The sequence below is a fragment of the Hyla sarda genome, unplaced genomic scaffold (assembly GCF_029499605.1).
Source record: "Hyla sarda isolate aHylSar1 unplaced genomic scaffold, aHylSar1.hap1 scaffold_1726, whole genome shotgun sequence".
Lineage (NCBI taxonomy): Eukaryota > Metazoa > Chordata > Amphibia > Anura > Hylidae > Hyla > Hyla sarda.
This window is the reverse complement of record NW_026608367.1, coordinates 22,969-31,618: the sequence shown is the minus strand read 5'-3', so window position 1 is coordinate 31,618 and position 8,650 is coordinate 22,969. Positions and strand designations below refer to the sequence as shown.

The 8,650-nt window shown below is 43.1% G+C and overlaps 1 non-coding gene and 1 pseudogene across 1 annotated transcript; both read right to left on the bottom strand.

Annotated features, from left to right (window-relative positions):
• Positions 1-4,335: 4,335 nt before the first annotated feature.
• LOC130312758 (U2 spliceosomal RNA) lies at positions 4,336-4,526 on the bottom strand. Its single transcript, XR_008860845.1, has one exon. It is a non-coding gene; the product is annotated as a U2 spliceosomal RNA (small nuclear RNA).
• A 2,092-nt stretch (positions 4,527-6,618) lies between these two features.
• On the bottom strand, positions 6,619-6,819 carry LOC130312772 (U2 spliceosomal RNA; annotated as a pseudogene).
• Positions 6,820-8,650: the final 1,831 nt, after the last annotated feature.

The following is an 8,650-nucleotide window of genomic DNA, read 5'->3' as shown; positions in this document are numbered from 1 at the left end:
TATTCTTGTAATACACATTCATTATCCAATAAAGACACATTCAACTTCCAAACACCCTTTCCATACTCACTTAGACCACCACCTTTTACCACACACTCAATCCAGGCATGATCCGTGAACGGTAACCTCCTCCGTCTGAAATTAGAAACAGACATTAGTTTTGAGACAAAAATGAAATCAATACGCGAACTTGTATTGTTAGAAAAATATGTATAACCGATAGTACCATCATTATGGGCAACAAAGGAATCCTTTAACCCAAATAAATTTACAATCTCTTTAAGCTGCTTACTAGTACTGTCTAAACCAGACCCACCACCCACCGTAGTACTACTCCTATCCCCCTCTGTTATTATACAATTGAAATCCCCTATAAGGAACACATCATCCCTCCCACTCAAAAAGAAATATAATTTCTCAAACACCTCCCCTCTTTCCTTCCTCCCAGTTGGAGCATAAACATTAATTACTTTATATGTGAAACCCCTGAAAATAAAATGCACTAATAATACCCTACCCGGAACAATATGGACAACTTTTTTAACAACAAACTCATTACTTTTGAACAAAATCCCCACCCCCGAATTACGTTCCATTGAACCAGACCATACCGATTGCCCATAAGGCCAGGAGATATTTGGCTCCCCATCCAAGCAGCACTCCTGGAGACCTAGAACATCAAAAGAATATCTAGAAAGTAAATCAAAAATGGCGGATCTCCTTTCTAAAGATCTAATACTGCGGACATTTAGAGAACCAATTGTTAAACTCATTCAAACATTTGAAGGAAAAAAAGGAAATACAAAATCAAGCATTATCAAAAGGAGGCCTAGCCTTTCCCCGACCTCTACCCTTATTTTTTGCCTCCCCTTCCTTAAACTTAAGAGTCTTTGTCAATTTTTTGACTGAACATTCCTCCAAATAACCTGTGCCCAGGGAGGATAAAGAGGAGTCAGAATCAATCTGACATGACGACCCTCCACCTGCCTCCTCCCTTCCCGGGCTAGGAAAGTCCTCAATCCTTTGACTCTGAGGAGTCGGACAGTCATCCTCCGATTCTTCCACCGGCATCTTTCTCTTCAAGGATTCTTTGTCCACAGTCATCTCCTCTGGGGGATCAGAGGCCTCCGAAACAGATGCCCCCGAAACAGACTCCGCCTTCTCCCCCTCTGCCACCAAAGCATCCGGAACAGACCTAGAAATGGAAGGAAAAACAGGGGCAGACTCTGCTTCACTGGTCAGCACGCTAACCTCTGCATCGCCTGCCCTGGCAGCATTGGAGTCCTCAGGAACTGTCCCACCTCGAAGAGCCATTGCATATGATCGGGGTGCCCCGGACTGGTAAGTGGGGCAACTCCTAGCCAGGTGATCCGAAGAACCACAGAAATGACACTTGCGTTTCTCGGGACAGTCTGCAGTGCGGTGATCAGGCTTGTGGCAGTTCCTGCAAACCTGCCCGGTTGTACAGTTCTCTCTGGTATGACCAAAGCAAAAACAGTCCCGGCAAAAACTTGGCATCCCCGGGTAGTGCAGAAACCCCCTGTTGTTCCCTATCGCAAAGTTCTGCGGGGGGTGACAAAAACCTTCAGCACCACCCTCGGGGGCAGGCCTAAACTCCACCCAAAAACGTCTCATGCCTGTGAAAGTCCCCAGGATGTTATTTTTCCTCTCCGCACCAGAAACAGACACACAATACCTTCTTAGAAAGGTCTGGATCTCCTCATCCCGCACAAAAGGGTTGTACATATGCACTACCACTGGAACTTTCTTAGGCCGAGCCTCGCAGGAAATGAATCGGATCCCTTGTAGGTCAGGGTGAGAAGCATTCTCCTTACTCCGGTAGAGACAGGTACGGAGATCATCCAGGTTGTAGAAGGTCACGTCAAAGAATCCTTGGCTGGGAAAGACCTGGACACAGAAGATGGAAGCATGCGGCATCCTCAGCACTCCTTCCACGACCTTCTGCTGGACATGCAAAATCCCGTAGGCACTCCTCTTTTCCTCCTCGATAAACAGCCGTACTGTATTAGGAGCGTTCGGCGCATTAGCCATCCTCTCCGGCAGACCCGTCCTCCGATGATCACCTTCCCGTTATCCTGGGACTAAGCCCTCTCCCCAATAGCAGCAGGTGGGTGAAGCCCAGGCAATAAACCTGGGCGATCCCACAAGGCCGAGGAGAGGGGTACCCGAATACCTTAGGGCAAGACACTTGATCTTAGCCAAAAGGCCGAGAAGCGATAACCGTGAAAGGGGCGGGCCCAACAAGGTGCCCTTCATGGGCACTATCACTGCTTGCTGTCAGGGAGGCTGCCAGACAATTTTCCATGCACACTCTGGGCTGGGGGGCAGTCAACCACCAGTACACACAGCAGAACCTAAACCCATACCATTATTGCTAAGCAGCAAGACAGGGGCCCATTGCACTCCCACGGGGCCTTTTTAAATGCAATCCATAACCCGGATTTGCCAGGAACCCTTCTTACTCCTCCTACTTGCATGTGACACTGGGCTTAGGATCTGCATAGGAAACACACACACAAGCACACACCTACCTTTGTTGCCTGCAGATGCCTCCTTGGCTGTCCCCAAACGGTATCAAACCAACACCCACGGGAAGCTGTAAGCATAGAGGACATGCCTGCACCCCATTGGACTTACCTGTGTGGGTTAAACCCGGGTTATTTGACAACCTATGGCGGTGATGGTTCTGCTCAGGCAGAGCAGTGCTGATGCTCCTCATAAAGCTGTCGCTGCTGTGAAGGTTCTAGGTGACATCACAAATCCCTATGGTTACATACACAACAAAGCTGGGTTGTTGTTGTTTACAGTCTGCAAGGCCTGTGGAAGTGAGTGACATCATAGCACTGTAGTTCTGAGGGTTCTAGATGGATGCAACAATCTCCTGTTGCTTCTATTGAAGGCCATAATAGACGACATCACCAAACAGCTCCATAGTCACATACACAGCAAAGGAGAGATGTTGTTTACACCTAGTGATGTCAGTGGTATTGAGTGACATCACAGCACAGTGCTAAGGCTCCTGGGCCTGGACACAGCAGCGGCTGCAATATCTCAACGGAGAATACGTTTATATATATGTGTGTGTGTGCGCGTATATATATATATATATATATATATATATATATATATATATATATATATTTCTCCGCCGAAATCACTTTTAAACCCATTTCCACCTTTTTTTCCCTTCTCTTCCTCTTACTTTTTTTTCACGTTTTTTTACGTTTTTCTCCTTTTCGCCTCTTTTCTGGGCGTATTATTCTTCTTTTTCTTCTTTTTTTTCGTCTAATGCATACCCCATCAGTGCAGCAATGCTTATTCAATACCGCCAGCAGATGGAGACACTGGGGGATAATTTTCTAAGGATTTATACTGATTTTTCCTGTCTGAATTTGTCGCACAGAAAGTTGCAGGCCAAATATGTGTGACATTTCTGCGACTTTAGCTTCTAGAGCATTTTTACAACATTATACATAGGTGCTGAATACATAAAAAGCGACTGTTCAGCGACAGACAAGTCGCATCGGCTGAAAGTAGGCCAGAATGTCAGTCCATGTTGGAGCAGGTTTAGATACAGTCTAAAGTATAGATCTCAAAGTCTGTGCACAGAATTTAGCAAGGGCCTCGCACCTTCTGATGCATCAGGTAGGTGCACAATAGCATAGCCTAACCCTCTGTACTTTGGTCTATATTGATGCGGGACATAGACAGCCAGCTGATGACCAATCCATTAGTGCAATGGATGGCTGGAAGCATTTGTCTTTGCCTTTGCAATACCACAGAAGCAATGCATGGTCAATGTACAGCAATGACACACCTGTGTGAACAGCCAGGAGACCCCCCCCCCCCCCATGTTATGTTACATAGTTACATAGTTAGTACGGTCGAAAAAAGACATATGTCCATCAAGTTCAACCAGGGAATTAAGGGGTAGGGGTGTGGCGCGATATTGGGGAAGGGATGAGATTTTATATTTCTTCATAAGCATTAATCTTATTTTGTCAATTAGGAACATTCAGCACCCACCCGCTATCAAGGCAGCTGCCTATCATGTCATGCCCTACCTGCACAGGTGTGCTGGCTACTCAAATGATCCAATTAAGGAGGCCATTTAGTCAGCAGCAGCAGAAGTCCTGTGCCTGGACGCTCCAACAGCGGCCAGACACAAGCAGAAGCAGAAGCAGCAGAAGCAGCAGAAGCAGCACCTTTTGTTTTTTGGCTGCAGCAGCAGCAAGGCCCACAGGGCTGGCTAGCTGGCTAGCCAGCAAGCAGGTAGCAATGAAAGTAGGAATCTTTCTTTTTAACCCTGTAAGGGGGTGGTGCACTGTACCCGAAGATACTGCCATATCGGGTCAATGCATAGGGCGACGGAAGCAAGCTTCGAAATCGGCCCCCGTTCTCAAAAATCCATTTAATATATGGTCCCCAGATAGGGGACGTATCAGATATTAAACTGATAAGAACAGATACTACACTTGATCTTAGCCAAAAGGCCGAGAAGCGATAACCGTGAAAGGGGCGGGCCCAACAAGGTGCCCTTCATGGGCACTATCACTGCTTGCTGTCAGGGAGGCTGCCAGACAATTTTCCATGCACACTCTGGGCTGGGGGGCAGTCAACCACCAGTACACACAGCAGAACCTAAACCCATACCATTATTGCTAAGCAGCAAGACAGGGGCCCATTGCACTCCCACGGGGCCTTTTTAAATGCAATCCATAACCCGGATTTGCCAGGAACCCTTCTTACTCCTCCTACTTGCATGTGACACTGGGCTTAGGATCTGCATAGGAAACACACACACAAGCACACACCTACCTTTGTTGCCTGCAGATGCCTCCTTGGCTGTCCCCAAACGGTATCAAACCAACACCCACGGGAAGCTGTAAGCATAGAGGACATGCCTGCACCCCATTGGACTTACCTGTGTGGGTTAAACCCGGGTTATTTGACAACCTATGGCGGTGATGGTTCTGCTCAGGCAGAGCAGTGCTGATGCTCCTCATAAAGCTGTCGCTGCTGTGAAGGTTCTAGGTGACATCACAAATCCCTATGGTTACATACACAACAAAGCTGGGTTGTTGTTGTTTACACTCTGCAAGGCCTGTGGAAGTGAGTGACATCATAGCACTGTAGTTCTGAGGGTTCTAGATGGATGCAACAATCTCCTGTTGCTTCTATGAAGGCCATAATAGACGACATCACCAAACAGCTCCATAGTCACATACACAGCAAAGGAGAGATGTTGTTTACACCTAGTGATGTCAGTGGTATTGAGTGACATCACAGCACAGTGCTAAGGCTCCTGGGCCTGGACACAGCAGCGGCTGCAATATCTCAACGGAGAATACGTTTATATATATGTGTGTGTGTGCGCGTATATATATATATATATATATATATATATATATATATATATATATTCTCCGCCGAAATCACTTTTAAACCCATTTCCACCTTTTTTTCCCTTCTCTTCCTCTTACTTTTTTTTCACGTTTTTTTACGTTTTTCTCCTTTTCGCCTCTTTTCTGGGCGTATTATTCTTCTTTTTCTTCTTTTTTTTCGTCTAATGCATACCCCATCAGTGCAGCAATGCTTATTCAATACCGCCAGCAGATGGAGACACTGGGGGATAATTTTCTAAGGATTTATACTGATTTTTCCTGTCTGAATTTGTCGCACAGAAAGTTGCAGGCCAAATATGTGTGACATTTCTGCGACTTTAGCTTCTAGAGCATTTTTACAACATTATACATAGGTGCTGAATACATAAAAAGCGACTGTTCAGCGACAGACAAGTCGCATCGGCTGAAAGTAGGCCAGAATGTCAGTCCATGTTGGAGCAGGTTTAGATACAGTCTAAAGTATAGATCTCAAAGTCTGTGCACAGAATTTAGCAAGGGCCTCGCAACTTCTGATGCATCAGGTAGGTGCACAATAGCATAGCCTAACCCTCTGTACTTTGGTCTATATTGATGCGGGACATAGACAGCCAGCTGATGACCAATCCATTAGTGCAATGGATGGCTGGAAGCATTTGTCTTTGCCTTTGCAATACCACAGAAGCAATGCATGGTCAATGTACAGCAATGACACACCTGTGTGAACAGCCAGGAGACCCCCCCCCCCCCCCCATGTTATGTTACATAGTTACATAGTTAGTACGGTCGAAAAAAGACATATGTCCATCAAGTTCAACCAGGGAATTAAGGGGTAGGGGTGTGGCGCGATATTGGGGAAGGGATGAGATTTTATATTTCTTCATAAGCATTAATCTTATTTTGTCAATTAGGAACATTCAGCACCCACCCGCTATCAAGGCAGCTGCCTATCATGTCATGCCCTACCTGCACAGGTGTGCTGGCTACTCAAATGATCCAATTAAGGAGGCCATTTAGTCAGCAGCAGCAGAAGTCCTGTGCCTGGACGCTCCAACAGCGGCCAGACACAAGCAGAAGCAGAAGCAGCAGAAGCAGCAGCAGCACCACCTTTTGTTTTTTGGCTGCAGCAGCAGCAAGGCCCACAGGGCTGGCTAGCTGGCTAGCCAGCAAGCAGGTAGCAATGAAAGTAGGAATCTTTCTTTTTAACCCTGTAAGGGGGTGGTGCACTGTACCCGAAGATACTGCCATATCGGGTCAATGCATAGGGCGACGGAAGCAAGCTTCGAAATCGGCCCCCGTTCTCAAAAATCCATTTAATATATGGTCCCCAGATAGGGGACGTATCAGATATTAAACTGATAAGAACAGATTTTTTTTTTTTTTTTTTTTTTTTTTACATTTTTATTGAAAAAACTCAAAAACTTAAATACATCACAAAAAATGTTTACAATACATCAAATACTGTTTTCCATAAATGTAAATTCCACATAGCTAATGCTTTTTTCTGCCCATATCTCTTTTTATCAATTAAATAGTACAAGTAAACTTCACTGTATATCATCTTCAAACATTCTTTTTCACAAATAAAATCTCTTTTGAAGACAAGGATATTACGAACTTTCCATAATACATTTTTTGTACAGTTGATAAAAATCCACAAAATTCTCTCTTTTTCTTTCGTAACTCCATCACTTTTGCCATATAAAACAACTTCATGATTTAAAACTTTTAGACCTGTTAGGAATTTCAATAAAGAACCAATTAGTCTAAAAACCTTTTGTGCAAAATAACAATTCCAGAAAAGGTGCAAAACAGTTTCATCTATATTGCAATTTTCCCGGGGACAGACACATACAGCATTTAGACCTCTTCTATATTGGAAAAATCTTACCGGAAGACACTCATGGATAATCATCCATGCTAAATCCTTGTGCTCATTAAAAAGATATGGCTCGTTTACCTTTTTCCATATTTGTACACACCTATTATAAGAAAAATTAGAGACCATACATATTTCTTCTTGCAAATTTAACTGTACTTCTATCTTGCGAGCATCCCTCAAGGTTAACAAGTCAAAGTCTTTAAGGTTATACATACGTATAATTTTTTCTAAGATGGCATAATGTTTAGGCGGAGTTAAAAGTACAGGAGAAGATAATGATAAAAACACCCATTCTCTTTTTCTAAAAATATGTCCCGCAGAGTACTTTAAAAAACAGGACCATACACTTTTCATAAAAAGTCCCCTAAAACACCAACTAAAAAACCTTAAGTATAAAAATTTTCTAATACAGGGAACCTGTTTTCCTCCATTTTTTTGTGACTTATACATAGTATCTCTTTTTAATTTTTCTGCTTTAGAACTCCATAGAAACTCAAAGAGAATCCTCTGAAGTTGCCTAGACATAAGTTCATTAGGAGGATAAATCATATTTAAATAGAGCATAATGGGTATTAGCATAGCCTTAATCACCAAAATTTTACCTTCTAAGGATAATTTCCTAAGGGACCAAAAGTCTACCTTTTTCTTTACCTTTTCTTTTACCATTAGCCAACTTTCCTCACCATTGTTATTTTTATCAAAGATGACTCCAAGGATTTTTATTTTTTCTGACTGTAATTTTAGGTTTGGTATTTGCACGTTTTCCCATTTACCTATATAAAAACAGTCACATTTAGATAAATTAAGTTTAAAAGCAGAAGCTTTACAAAAGAAATCAGTAACATCAACAACTCTTTGTAAAGAGAAGGCACTTTCACAAAAAACATTAATATCATCCATATAGCCACACACTTTAAGGGTGGCATTATTACCTCCAGGAACTGGCACTCCTTTTATTATTTTATCATTCCTTATTAAGTTTAACAGAGGTTCTATTGCACATATAAACAGTATAGGAGACAGAGGGCAGCCTTGCTTTACCCCTGATGATAAATTAATAAAATCTGTAAGGAAACCATTTATTAAAATCCTGCTAAAAGAACCTTTATATAAGAGAGCAATTTGCTTAATAAATATGTTAGGAAAACCCATGCGTTGTAAAACCATCCATAAAAAACAATGTGATACTCTATCGAACGCTTTATGAAAATCTAGAGATAGAATGGCTAGATTTTGATTCCGCTCTTGCTGATACCATATGACGTCCCTAATAGCATTTAAAGGTTCAGCTACACTCCTTCCTGGGACACCACATACCTGATCCACATGGATGACCTTGTACAAAAACGGCTTCATTCTGTTAACA